Here is a 12,783-nt window from a genome sequence, read left to right as displayed (position 1 = left end):
TGGAGTCATAGGTCCAATTGGTATAACAACATCATCCTCAGCAATGAACTGTCTCTCCTTGGCTTCTTCTCCAAGCTGTTTCTCCTTGGGTCCGTCTCTGAGCTATTCCTCCTTGGGTCCGGACTGATCCTTTCTTTCAAACTCCTTATTCTCCTTTTCTTGTTCTGCTTGCTTCCATTGTCCTCCATTAGAATCTGTACCTATCTCAACACTTTTGGGAAAAGACAAGTGCATCATACAAGAATTGGAATTTTCTAAACCTTGAACAGTTACTTCCTTGGATTTTGAAAGTGTAGAAGACTTACATTGCTTTGGTTCTCCACTTGAGTCAAGCCATGATTTTAGAATTTTCTCATGAACGACAATCTGTTCAGGGACCTTTTTTGGTTGAGATGTTGACTTAGCCTTCATCTTCTCGATTTTAATGTACTCGGTTAATGCCTCAAAAAGATCTGATTGCGCCTTAGCCTCCACGGATTTGGGGTTTTCTTTTCAGGAACTGCTTTGATTGTGGCATTGGCTTGGGAAGAACGGTGTAGCACTTGTGGAGCATACTTATTCCTTAGAAGTTTCTTAAGATCTCTCCACAATGTGATATTCGGCTTCTTGTAATACCAACGGTCATCAACTTCTTGCAACCACCATTTGTAAGCGTCTCCAGTGAGTTGGGTTAGTGCAAAAGCTAATCTCTCATTTCTTGGGATGTCCTTGTAGTAGAACCAATCATCCATGTTTTTCTCCCATTCAAGGTAGTCTCCTTTTCCTGTAAAGTTATAGAGTTTATGAGCAAGTGGAAATTTATAATAATTCACAGATTTAGATTTGGGAGTGTGAGAGATTTTCTGTTGGCTGCTCCGGATTGATCTAGATGTGTCATCTGGTGGCTTGGGTTTAAGATCTTGGTGTTGCCTTTGACGTAGAGCACCAAGCTTTTCGTCGAGCATCGTTGCCATAGCAACTGTGATTGATTTCGTAATTCTCCTTTCCAGGCTAGAGGTGGATGAATCTTCTTCTTTGGATGTCACCATGGTACCTGAAAAACAAAGCACAAAAATCCAACAAGTAAATAGTTCCAAAAACACGCAAACAAAAACGGATCTGGAAAAATATAAAAACGGTTCAAAAAATTCTGAAATCAATTTTCAAAAATAATAGACTCAAATCTGATCCAAATGCAATTGATTTCGTAATTTTTCAACAAGCAAAACATTTTATAAACTTCTCGCAAGATGAACGAAAATTTGGAAAAATAGAAAGTGACGATTGGAATCTTAAAACCTGGTTGCAAAGTGGCTCTGATACCACATGATAGACTCCTTGATGAGGATCTATGCCCAAGGACACACTTTGCAAGGTCTTGAAGAGGGATGAACGAAATAATGATGAAGGATGGGTGAAAGATGCAGCAGAATGAAGAGATGAATTGCGGAGAAGGTGAAGAGGTGGAATTGCAGCAGATTGAAGGGGAGAACAAAGTGTACTTCTAAGAGAGATGAAGATCTCTTAGACTGCAGGCTTGATTACAACTTAGATATTACACACTAAGAAGTAAACAAGTTGAGAAGATATTACACACTCCTCAGATCAAACAAGTAGAAAAGAAGTTTTTGATTAAAATGTTTGATGAGAAAGAAATGAGAACTACATTGTCTTTTTATAGGAGAAGGGGGGATGAAGGAGAAGAGGAGAGAAGGGAGAAATAAATGCCTAGGAAATCATGCAAGAGCATTAACAAAGTCAAGCTCATGCACAATGCCTAGGAAAATACAAAAGCAATAAATGCAAGTTTGAACAAGAGAGAAATAGAAAATGGGCCAAGGCAAAGAGATGGGTCTTGGACTACGAAATGGGGTGACAAAAGGGCCTTGAAAGTATCACTTAAGCCTCATGAAAAACCTTGTCAAGAAAACCCAATGGGACAAAACTTGACAAGGGAAAAAGAGTGCATAAGCAACACTTAACCCTTCATCGAACACCCTGAGCTGTGATCATTGTTAGGATGGCTTGAACCATGTCTTCTTGCTTCTTGTCCAGCTCTCTAAGTAGACCATTGATGGCTTGGTTGAACCTCCTGGATTTTGACCTTGTTAGAGGACCCGCCAGAACGATCAATGCTTCCTCCGATGCTTCCGCTGGTACAAGTTGCTCCTCCGATGCTTCCTCTGGTTCAAGCTGCTCTTCCAATGCTTCCTCTGGTTCAAACTGCTCCTCATGTTCATGTTGTTTGGTTGAGCTGGCCATGGTCTCATCATCCTGTCCCACTTGAAAAGGATTTGGCCTCAAATCCGAATTATCTGCACAATAAGGAAGAAGATCATAAACATTGAAACTGCCATTCACTTTGTACTTACCTTGGAGGTCGAGTTGGTAGGCATTGTTGTTGATCATTTTGAGCACTTTGAACGGTCCATCAATCTTTCGCATTAGTTTTGGCTCCTTTTCAGCTGGAAATTGTTTACTCCTCAGGTGTACTATTAGTTGTTCTCCAACCCCAAAGATCATCCTAAAACAACCATTGGATTTATGATCATGCATCAAAATATTTCCAATTCCGGTTTTCGCAAAGACTTTAGATGAAAGAACTTCTATATCTGGGGGCTCCTCTTTTGTACCTGCAAAGTAGTCAATACCTTTCGCAAAGATCAAGTGCATCATTATAGTCATGGATTCACTATAAACATGAAAACATATCTCAGCTTGGTAAAAATCATTATCCTTGTCATGTTCAGAATTTTCTTTGAATAAACCTAACATTTTCCCATGTTTTTCTGAATGTAAAAAACTAATAATCAAAGCTCTAGAATCATGAAAAACAAATTGGGTTAAGGAATTACTTAGCTGGATAAGGCCTTGGGTATTATAGATGCTCATCATGGTTAATGGAAGTGGATCTAGGTTTCTTCTTGGATCAGTATGAAGTTGTTGACATGTTGGTGCTCATCTGGATCCAAATCAGGTGGCTTAAATCGTTTATCTCCCACTTTCTTTTCAGTTTTGCTTATGCGCTTCTTGACCACTCTGAAATCTGTATATGGTTCTTTTGACAAAGACAAGCGAATCATATTTGTGTGAGCTTGGATAAAAGTATCCTTGAGAATAAAAATACTTATCTTATGATTGTTGGATATGAACACACGTATTGCATCGGGTGGTTCATCTTTGAGCGTTGAGAAAGCTTTGACTACTTTTCCATGCTCCATGTTTATTGATTTATATTGTAAGAACACAAGATCTCCTACATCAAAAGAAAACAGTTTAGGCACATTGAAAAAGATCAAACAGATATTTATGTAGTTGTTATCAAAATAAAGTTTTAGAATGGAGCATCCTTGGGCGATCGAAGTTGTTTTCCTAAGATACTTCCAGCTTCTAACTCGAAAATGATAAATAATTTGTTGGCATATATCTGGTGGTTTCTCCTTGATTTGAACAGAACATGTTTCTTCACCAAAGTACTTATGCTTCTTCATGTAACATGTTCCTTTCTTAGCACTCATGGGATAGAACAAATGCATTATACTTGAAACAGAGAACTCAAAAACATGATCTATCACAGTTGGTTTGCAAAGCTCAATGAACGGTTTAAAATCACACAACTCTTTTTCTAGCAAATGTCTCATGTCAGAAAAAGGTTTAACCATTACATGCTTAGTTTTAGTTTTAAACGGTTCCATTGCAATGCTACACAAAGAAACTCTCAAAGAAGAGTTAAATTCAAGAAACTCTTTAAACAACAAACCTTTTGGCTTAAAGAACTTTTCAAGGTCAAATGTTTCAGAAGTTGGAATCATTTTGTCAAAAACAGATTTCGAAACACAAAATTCTTTCACATTTTCTAAACCAAAACGTTTTTCATCTTGAGCAGAAATCATCACAAAATAATTAGGATATGTCCTAACCAAATCAATTTCCTTACAGTGCTTTCTTGGGTAGTCACAAGATATGGTATAGGGAGTGGGTTTGGCACAATGTTGATCTGCTCCAAATCACTAATCAATGGCAAACTCATTTGTTTTGTTTCTAGTGATTCTTCTTCCTGAACTTGAGATGGAGTCATAGGTCCAATTGGTATAACAACATCATCCTCAGCAATGAACTGTCTCTCCTTGGCTTCTTCTCCAAGCTGTTTCTCCTTGGGTCCGTCTCTGAGCTATTCCTCCTTGGGTCCGGACTGATCCTTTCTTTCAAACTCCTTATTCTCCTTTTCTTGTTCTGCTTGCTTCCATTGTCCTCCATTAGAATCTGTACCTATCTCAACACTTTTGGGAAAAGACAAGTGCATCATACAAGAATTGGAATTTTCTAAACCTTGAACAGTTACTTCCTTGGATTTTGAAAGTGTAGAAGACTTACATTGCTTTGGTTCTCCACTTGAGTCAAGCCATGATTTTAGAATTTTCTCATGAACGACAATCTGTTCAGGGACCTTTTTTGGTTGAGATGTTGACTTAGCCTTCATCTTCTCGATTTTAATGTACTCGGTTAATGCCTCAAAAAGATCTGATTGCGCCTTAGCCTCCACGGATTTGGGGTTTTCTTTTCAGGAACTGCTTTGATTGTGGCATTGGCTTGGGAAGAACGGTGTAGCACTTGTGGAGCATACTTATTCCTTAGAAGTTTCTTAAGATCTCTCCACAATGTGATATTCGGCTTCTTGTAATACCAACGGTCATCAACTTCTTGCAACCACCATTTGTAAGCGTCTCCAGTGAGTTGGGTTAGTGCAAAAGCTAATCTCTCATTTCTTGGGATGTCCTTGTAGTAGAACCAATCATCCATGTTTTTCTCCCATTCAAGGTAGTCTCCTTTTCCTGTAAAGTTATAGAGTTTATGAGCAAGTGGAAATTTATAATAATTCACAGATTTAGATTTGGGAGTGTGAGAGATTTTCTGTTGGCTGCTCCGGATTGATCTAGATGTGTCATCTGGTGGCTTGGGTTTAAGATCTTGGTGTTGCCTTTGACGTAGAGCACCAAGCTTTTCGTCGAGCATCGTTGCCATAGCGACTGTGATTGATTTCGTAATTCTCCTTTCCAGGCTAGAGGTGGATGAATCTTCTTCTTTGGATGTCACCATGGTACCTGAAAAACAAAGCACAAAAATCCAACAAGTAAATAGTTCCAAAAACACGCAAACAAAAACGGATCTGGAAAAATATAAAAACGGTTCAAAAAATTCTGAAATCAATTTTCAAAAATAATAGACTCAAATCTGATCCAAATGCAATTGATTTCGTAATTTTTCAACAAGCAAAACATTTTATAAACTTCTCGCAAGATGAACGAAAATTTGGAAAAATAGAAAGTGACGATTGGAATCTTAAAACCTGGTTGCAAAGTGGCTCTGATACCACATGATAGACTCCTTGATGAGGATCTATGCCCAAGGACACACTTTGCAAGGTCTTGAAGAGGGATGAACGAAATAATGATGAAGGATGGGTGAAAGATGCAGCGGAATGAAGAGATGAATTGCGGAGAAGGTGAAGAGGTGGAATTGCAGCAGATTGAAGGGGAGAACAAAGTGTACTTCTAAGAGAGATGAAGATCTCTTAGACTGCAGGCTTGATTACAACTTAGATATTACACACTAAGAAGTAAACAAGTTGAGAAGATATTACACACTCCTCAGATCAAACAAGTAGAAAAGAAGTTTTTGATTAAAATGTTTGATGAGAAAGAAATGAGAACTACATTGTCTTTTTATAGGAGAAGGGGGGATGAAGGAGAAGAGGAGAGAAGGGAGAAATAAATGCCTAGGAAATCATGCAAGAGCATTAACAAAGTCAAGCTCATGCACAATGCCTAGGAAAATACAAAAGCAATAAATGCAAGTTTGAACAAGAGAGAAATAGAAAATGGGCCAAGGCAAAGAGATGGGTCTTGGACTACGAAATGGGGTGACAAAAGGGCCTTGAAAGTATCACTTAAGCCTCATGAAAAACCTTGTCAAGAAAACCCAATGGGACAAAACTTGACAAGGGAAAAAGAGTGCATAAGCAACACTTAACCCTTCATCGAACACCCTGAGCTGTGATCATTGTTAGGATGGCTTGAACCATGTCTTCTTGCTTCTTGTCCAGCTCTCTAAGTAGACCATTGATGGCTTGGTTGAACCTCCTGGATTTTGACCTTGTTAGAGGACCCGCCAGAACGATTAATGCTTCCTCCGATGCTTCCGCTGGTACAAGCTGCTCCTCCGATGCTTCCTCTGGTTCAAGCTGCTCTTCCAATGCTTCCTCTGGTTCAAGCTACTCCTCATGTTCATGTTGTTTGGTTGAGCTGGCCATGGTCTCATCAGACCCCCAACCCGGCAATAGTTCAAAACATGTGCCGACCCCATTACGGCACATACCCAAAAAAAAAAATGGGGGGGGGAATACTGTTGGGGGTAGATCCTCACCCCAACAAAAGGCTCGGCCCAGAAAAGGCCCAAACAAACCCCAAGGGAAAGAGGGGTATTTTGGTCTTTTTTGAGGACAAACCGACACAGTTTCCCATAAATACGGGCGTACAGCATTCGAAAGGGGGGGTCACGGAAAAGAAGGGGAAAGAATATGGATAAAGTTATAAACTCTCTCGTTCAAAGCATAGAATCGACGAGCTCACAACTCGTCCATCATCTTACTTTTTCGTCACTTTAGCTCGTCTCATTCACTTTGTAGCCCGTCCTTTTTGTGCTCTGGCACCGATTTGTAAAGAGTATTTCGACCTCAAAAAAAAAAAAAATAGATGAGCTCGGTCACCCATAACTCGCTCAGATACTTACTTGTTGGTCTGGAAGTTTTTGTTCTCCATCAGAACTGAGAATTGCTTCAAGAATTCGGTTACTAGATCCTTGATAATGTCAATCGATCCAGATGGGAGCCGTGAGAACCAACTTAGGGTGGTGCCCGTCAGATGCTCAGCAAAGACTTGACAGGCTCCGGCATCGTACTCCGTCGGGCTGAATTGCAGGGGGCCGAGAGATATCCCAAATGTGCGCAGGAAGTCTCGCGAGTCGGCAGTGCCATCGTAGTAGCCTAGTCTTGGCTTGATCGGTCGGCGCACCGGCGTGGTTGCGAGTCTTCTTGAGAACGGAGTTCGTTGTGTTGCTTCAAGTATGAGGTCTACCTTTGGTGCCTTGCTTGTCAATTTATCGAATATTGCTTCCATTTCCTGCATTTTCTTTCTGATCTCCTTTAGCTCTTTGTCTTTTGCCGTGCTGGTTTGGTCGTCGACGTCTATGAGAGGATTACGCTCGAGCTCGTTTGCTTGCAGTTGTGGTCCTACCATCGTCTCGAGCGAGAGAAGGTTCTCTGGATGTTGTCGAGCGGCGTCGAGGTTGTTGATTTCCTCCTGAGAACTTACTTGCGCTGCAGTGAGTGCGTCTAGCCGAGTGTTGGTCCGCTGCTCCTGCTGATCAAGGCGTGTTAGTATCCCACGGAATAGTTCGTCGATGCTAGAGACGGGCTGACTGTTGTGCAGGGCGAGTTGTGCAGGGATCTGTGTTGCCTCCATCCCCTGAGGACTCGTCAGGTTTGAGGCGATGACAAACGTCTTTGGGCTTTCGACTGCGATGGCTTTCCTCGGAGCATCTGGGTCGGAAGGATTGTGGGTCTGACCTAATCTGTTCCTTGGGTTATCGTTCCACCCGACGACCCACCTGCTTTGTCTCCTTTGTTTGTAGTTCTAGTCATCTAGTCCGACTTTTGTAGATCCTTTCTTCAAATCTTAAAAGAAGATTTCGACTTGATTCCCCCTACCTGGCGCGCCAAATTGTTGATGCTCATATCGGTCACAATTAAAATACTTAGTTCGGTAAAATAGAGGTCGAAATACTCTTTATAAATCGGTGTCGGGGCACAAAGAGGACGGGCTACAAAGTGAATGAGACGAGCTAAAGTGACGAAAAAGTAAGATGATGGACGAGCTGCGAGCTCGTCGATTCTATGCTTTGAACGAGAGAGTTTATAACTTTATCCGTATTATTTCCCCTTCTTTTCCGCGATCCCCCTTTTGAATGTCGTACGCCCGTATTTATGGGAAACTGTGTCGGTTCGTCCTCTGAAAAGACCAAAATACCCCTGCTTCCCTTATTTGGACCTTTTATGGGCTGAGCCTTTTGTTGGGGTGAGGATCTACCCCCAACAGTCGTGACAGCGAAGGAGCAAGAGTCAACGACAAGGGAACAAGTCAACAAGGAAGAAGAAGTTGGACTTGTGTGTTTGTAATAAGGTGTTTGGGCCATAAGTGAATTAAGTCCAATGTGTTAAGTGGGTTTGGTTGGTTGTAGCATAGTAATTAGGTTAAGAGGAAGAAGTAGTATAAAAGAGATGTAATGGCCTAAGATAACATCATCCAAGATTAACAATGTAGAAGCTAAAGAAAAATGGTTCTCTTGTCTCTAGACTAAACAAACCAAAATAGAGAAGAGAGATCTAACCTAAGAGAGGTAAGAAGTAAGAATTCCAACAAGAATATGCAATACCGAGTATGAAACTCACGGAAAGAGCCCAGAACAATGGCCACGAACCAACGATCCACCCCAGCCAGAAACTCTATAAAGCAAATCAAATTACTTATTGTGTATAAAGACTTCTGAAAGTCAGAACTTTGTGAAAGTGGTATATCATACCTAATACAGTAAAACCACAAATTTCTCAACTAAGAACTGATGAAAAGATAAATTTGAATCGACGTTCATAAAACGCAGAATCAACTTCTCAAGTTAGAATCCATGGAAGGATCTCAATCTAACAATGAGGAACACACACCAACAAACTAACAAAAAGAAGAAGAATTACAATTCCCAGATTTTTCACATAATGAAGAAGAGGATGACCAGCTCCCTTTTAAGTCTCATACGGCCTCACATTCTCCTAAACCGAATAATCTTAAACGTAGTTGCTGTGAAATCACAACCCGTGATATCAACATCCCTCTCCATCTAATTGTGGAGATACTGAAGAAACTCCCATCCAAGTCTCTAGTGAGATTCCAATGCGTCTCAAAGCTATGGTCAACCATAATCGGTCCCCGTAGAGACTTCATAGACTCGATCGTGACTCGGTCTTTGTCTCAGCCGCGGCCTGATGATCTTCACTTCATCTTTCACCACTTTGCCCGTGAACCTTTCTTTTTCTACTCATCTACTTATCCTGACAATGAAAACGCAGTATCAACCGTGGCACGTCGCCAATACGATAGCTTAGAGTATCAATACGTCCGCGGCTTGATCTATTGTTCTCCTTTAGATTCTCATGATATACAATCCTACAACGAGAAAATTTATTTCTTTACCTGATATGGAATCGTCTTTCACGTACGTAGGCTATTTCTTTGGGTACGACCCTGCCATGAATCAATACAAAGTAATGAGCGTGCTTACCAGTTTTGAAAAATGGGAGCATGTTTATCGAGTTTTTACATTGGGGGATCCAATGAAGCAATGGAGGAACATTCAAGGCATTGAAAATAGCTGTCCAGTGATGAGAGGGGTACACATCAATGGAACTATCTATTACGGAGCAAAAAGGTCCAACAAGGGTACAATTATGAGTCATGATATTATGCTTGTGAGCTTCGACTTTAGCTCAGAAAGATTTGATCATATAAATGCTCCTAAAGTAGTGACAGATGTCTTTAGGAACCAGACTCATCTCGTAAACTACAAAGGGAAGCTAGGATGCTTAAGTTACACCATCGTTAACTGTTTTGAGATGTGGGTTATGGACAATGCTGAGAAACAAGAATGGTTGAAAACTATGACTTTCTCTAGCTTCGCTTATACCCCGATAAAGAGTATAATAGATAGATATTCCTGCGTCACTTTAGGTGGTAAGATATTTTTATACCAACGTAGACATCATCGTAATGAACCTTTTCACGTCTACTATTATGATCCGGCGTTAGACAGTTTTAGAAGAATTATAATTGAGGGTAATACACAGCGTAGGCATGGCTATGCTATTGACATTTTAGGCGTGTCCGATCATGTTGAGAATACAATGCGTTTGTAATTAAGATTTTGTTGCACCACTTGGCCAAAGAAGTCAACTATATATTATGGCGACTTGGGATCTAGGATGACACATAAACACCATTTGGTGTTGTTGTTGTTATTATATATTCAAATACTTAAACATTCTATTTAATTATCTATTCTCTATACATGAATATATATATATATATATATATATTTACTCTTATAAAGGTGTAGTAGTGATTCATCCATCTCTAACCTATTTTGTTCTAAAGTCAGGGCTTTCTAACAAAAATCCATATGAGAACATATGTAAATGTCCTTGTTTTTGTCTTGTCCGAAAGATATAACCAAGTTCATGTCCTCCTGAAGGCTATATGAAAGTCCTTAAAATTTTCCTCTATCTTATATTAGTTCCATCCCTCACTCCAGATGCTTCGTTAGAATCTTGATCTCCAAGAAACCCACGTTCTGTTTGAAATCAACTCTAAAATCTTTGTTTTAAACTTATACTGTTGAAGGGTTGGAGGAAGTACCAATCGTTTCGAGGTGTACTCAGCCACGGCTAGCTCACATAAACAAGGTAGTGTTCCATCTTCTTTAGGAAGCTTAAAAGGATCACAATTTACATCAGAAGTGCAAACCGAACACGAAGGGGTATCCGCAGTTAGGTGTTTCACGTTTTGGGTTTACAGAAAACCGTAAAATGAAGAAAATGAAGAGAGACATAGAAGAGAATGATGATTATAAGAAGTCAAAATCTCCAACATCAGACAACTGATTAAGTCCCAACTATGTATATGCTCATCATGAGAGCTGCAACAACAGCCTGACAACAAAATCCAGTTGTTTAAACAGAGAGGCGAAAAATATGTATCTTTCCGATGCACTTTTTATCATAGAAAATATCCATATAACCCTTTTAATATTTATAAATTTATTATGTAATCCATTAAAATTCTTGTTTTGGTTTGTTTGATTATGTGTAAGTTATGCATTCGTTAGTCTTAAGTATTTCCGAAACTTCGGTATAGATTAACAAAGCTGTATGAAAATTCGTGACTTCGTTGAAGTAGCAAATACAAATATTTGGATAGATTATTACATTTTTATCACACAACAACATGTACCATCCACACATGTACCATATACTTGATCATTTATCTCTTTAACACAAAACTGGGTGCATCCATCCTCCCCTCCCATTTTACATGGAGCTGGTTGGTAGCATAGGAAACTTCCCTTTATTTCAAAACCTATTTTACAATAATCATTAAACAAATATAGATTAATAATAGAATAAAATATATCTATAAAAATAAATGAATATAATAGTGTGTATAATAATAAACTAGTACCGGGAGTGTTATCATCACAATGAACTGAAAATGTGACAAAGAGAATAGTGAGAACAAATGCGAGCAATACACATTTTTATGATATTATTTTTGTTGTTGTTGTTGTTGTTGTCCTTGTTGGTGTTGTTGTTTTACATTGGATGTGTTTATATATAGTAACACAAATAAAACGTAAGAGGTATTTTTTTTCTAGTCAAATGTAAAATAATCGATCTATTTTATATATATAGTAACACAAATAAATGTAATTAAGAGGTAATTTTTTTCTGGTCAAATGTGAACGATAAAAGAATCGAACTATTTTAAACCAAAAAAGTGATAGATTTATTTCTTTAGATTGCGGTCAAAAGAAAATAAAAATGGAGATTTGTTTTCTTTTGTAAAATGATTAAGTTAATAACAAATCTAAACTATCTGTCTCTCACAGTTCCATTTGTTTAGAAAGCTTATAGGAACACAATTTACATCCAGGAGATTTGACTTTGTTGCAGTTAATTAAAATACAGCAAAATAAACCACTTGTCCTTCAAATTTAGTATGAACGCCATTCCCATTATACGTTACCAAACTGCGTTTCAAAATTGACTTGATGAGTTATGTCAACAAAATAATTTGGTTTTCTCAGTTCACCTGAGTCTTAGTGCAATATTGTTCCTAAGGAGATCTTACTAGGCTGCTAAGGGAAGAAGGCTCGGTACAAGCCATCAGCATGAGCCACCTTGTTGTTATATATTTCTTCTCAAGAAAAAATTGTTACGTGGCTTAACATCATCATTAGTGTCTTGGCTAAACTGGATTACCATTGAAGCATTTTTTAATCTTCTTGTTCGTTCAGAGGGTCCACAAAATTTAGTTTGAGATTGGTTAATGTCAATGAATTGCATGAGCTTGAAAGCAAAGTAGCACCGCCAAGGTACACAAACACAACAAAGCTAGTCTCTTCATTGTTCATAAGCAAACAAGCCTTCTTGAGACACTAGAATGGAATCCCTTTTATAACAAGCCCACAAAATTATTATTTTCATATGTGAAACACTTTGCAAGACTAAAGTACCCTAACCTCTACCAAAACATAGTGACTTAACAAGTCAGTGGGGCTCCAGCTGCTTATGTGCTGACCCAAAATGCGGTAAACACTTTGATGAACTTGACTGAATAAAAACAGAAGCATAGTGATGACTTCTTCTTCTTCTTATAATGTCACTTCAAAAAAGGTAGCAGCAAGTACTCTGCATAAAAGAGCTGATGCAGCAAAAGGAGAAATTATCAGTAAGTTTTCATCAACAGACTCCAAATTGGAGAGAACAAAAAGGCTGTAAAGACTCTTTATAAACCAATCTAACCTTCCAAATGAACATATAACATGAAGTTATTTCGGTTTTGCTAGTCAGATCAACAGACTTAGCTCGAGTCCACAAAGTTGTTGCGAGTATAACATGACCGACAACCTAAAAGAGCAACA

The 12,783-nt window shown here is 38.9% G+C and overlaps 1 protein-coding gene and 1 long non-coding RNA gene across 2 annotated transcripts in view; both read right to left on the bottom strand.

Annotated features, from left to right (window-relative positions):
• Positions 1-12,783, bottom strand: part of LOC104767264 (homogentisate phytyltransferase 1, chloroplastic-like) — a 22,821-nt gene that overhangs the window by 7,527 nt on the left and 2,511 nt on the right. The gene's annotated exons all lie outside the window — the stretch shown is intronic.
• On the bottom strand, positions 11,009-11,392 carry LOC104767263. The gene is made up of 2 exons (XR_764215.1): positions 11,322-11,392; positions 11,009-11,219 (listed from the first exon to the last, which is right to left on the bottom strand). It is a non-coding gene; the product is annotated as an uncharacterized LOC104767263 (long non-coding RNA).

This window comes from Camelina sativa, chromosome 19 (assembly GCF_000633955.1).
Source record: "Camelina sativa cultivar DH55 chromosome 19, Cs, whole genome shotgun sequence".
NCBI lineage: Eukaryota > Viridiplantae > Streptophyta > Magnoliopsida > Brassicales > Brassicaceae > Camelina > Camelina sativa.
This window is presented reverse-complemented; position numbering and strand designations above follow the sequence as displayed.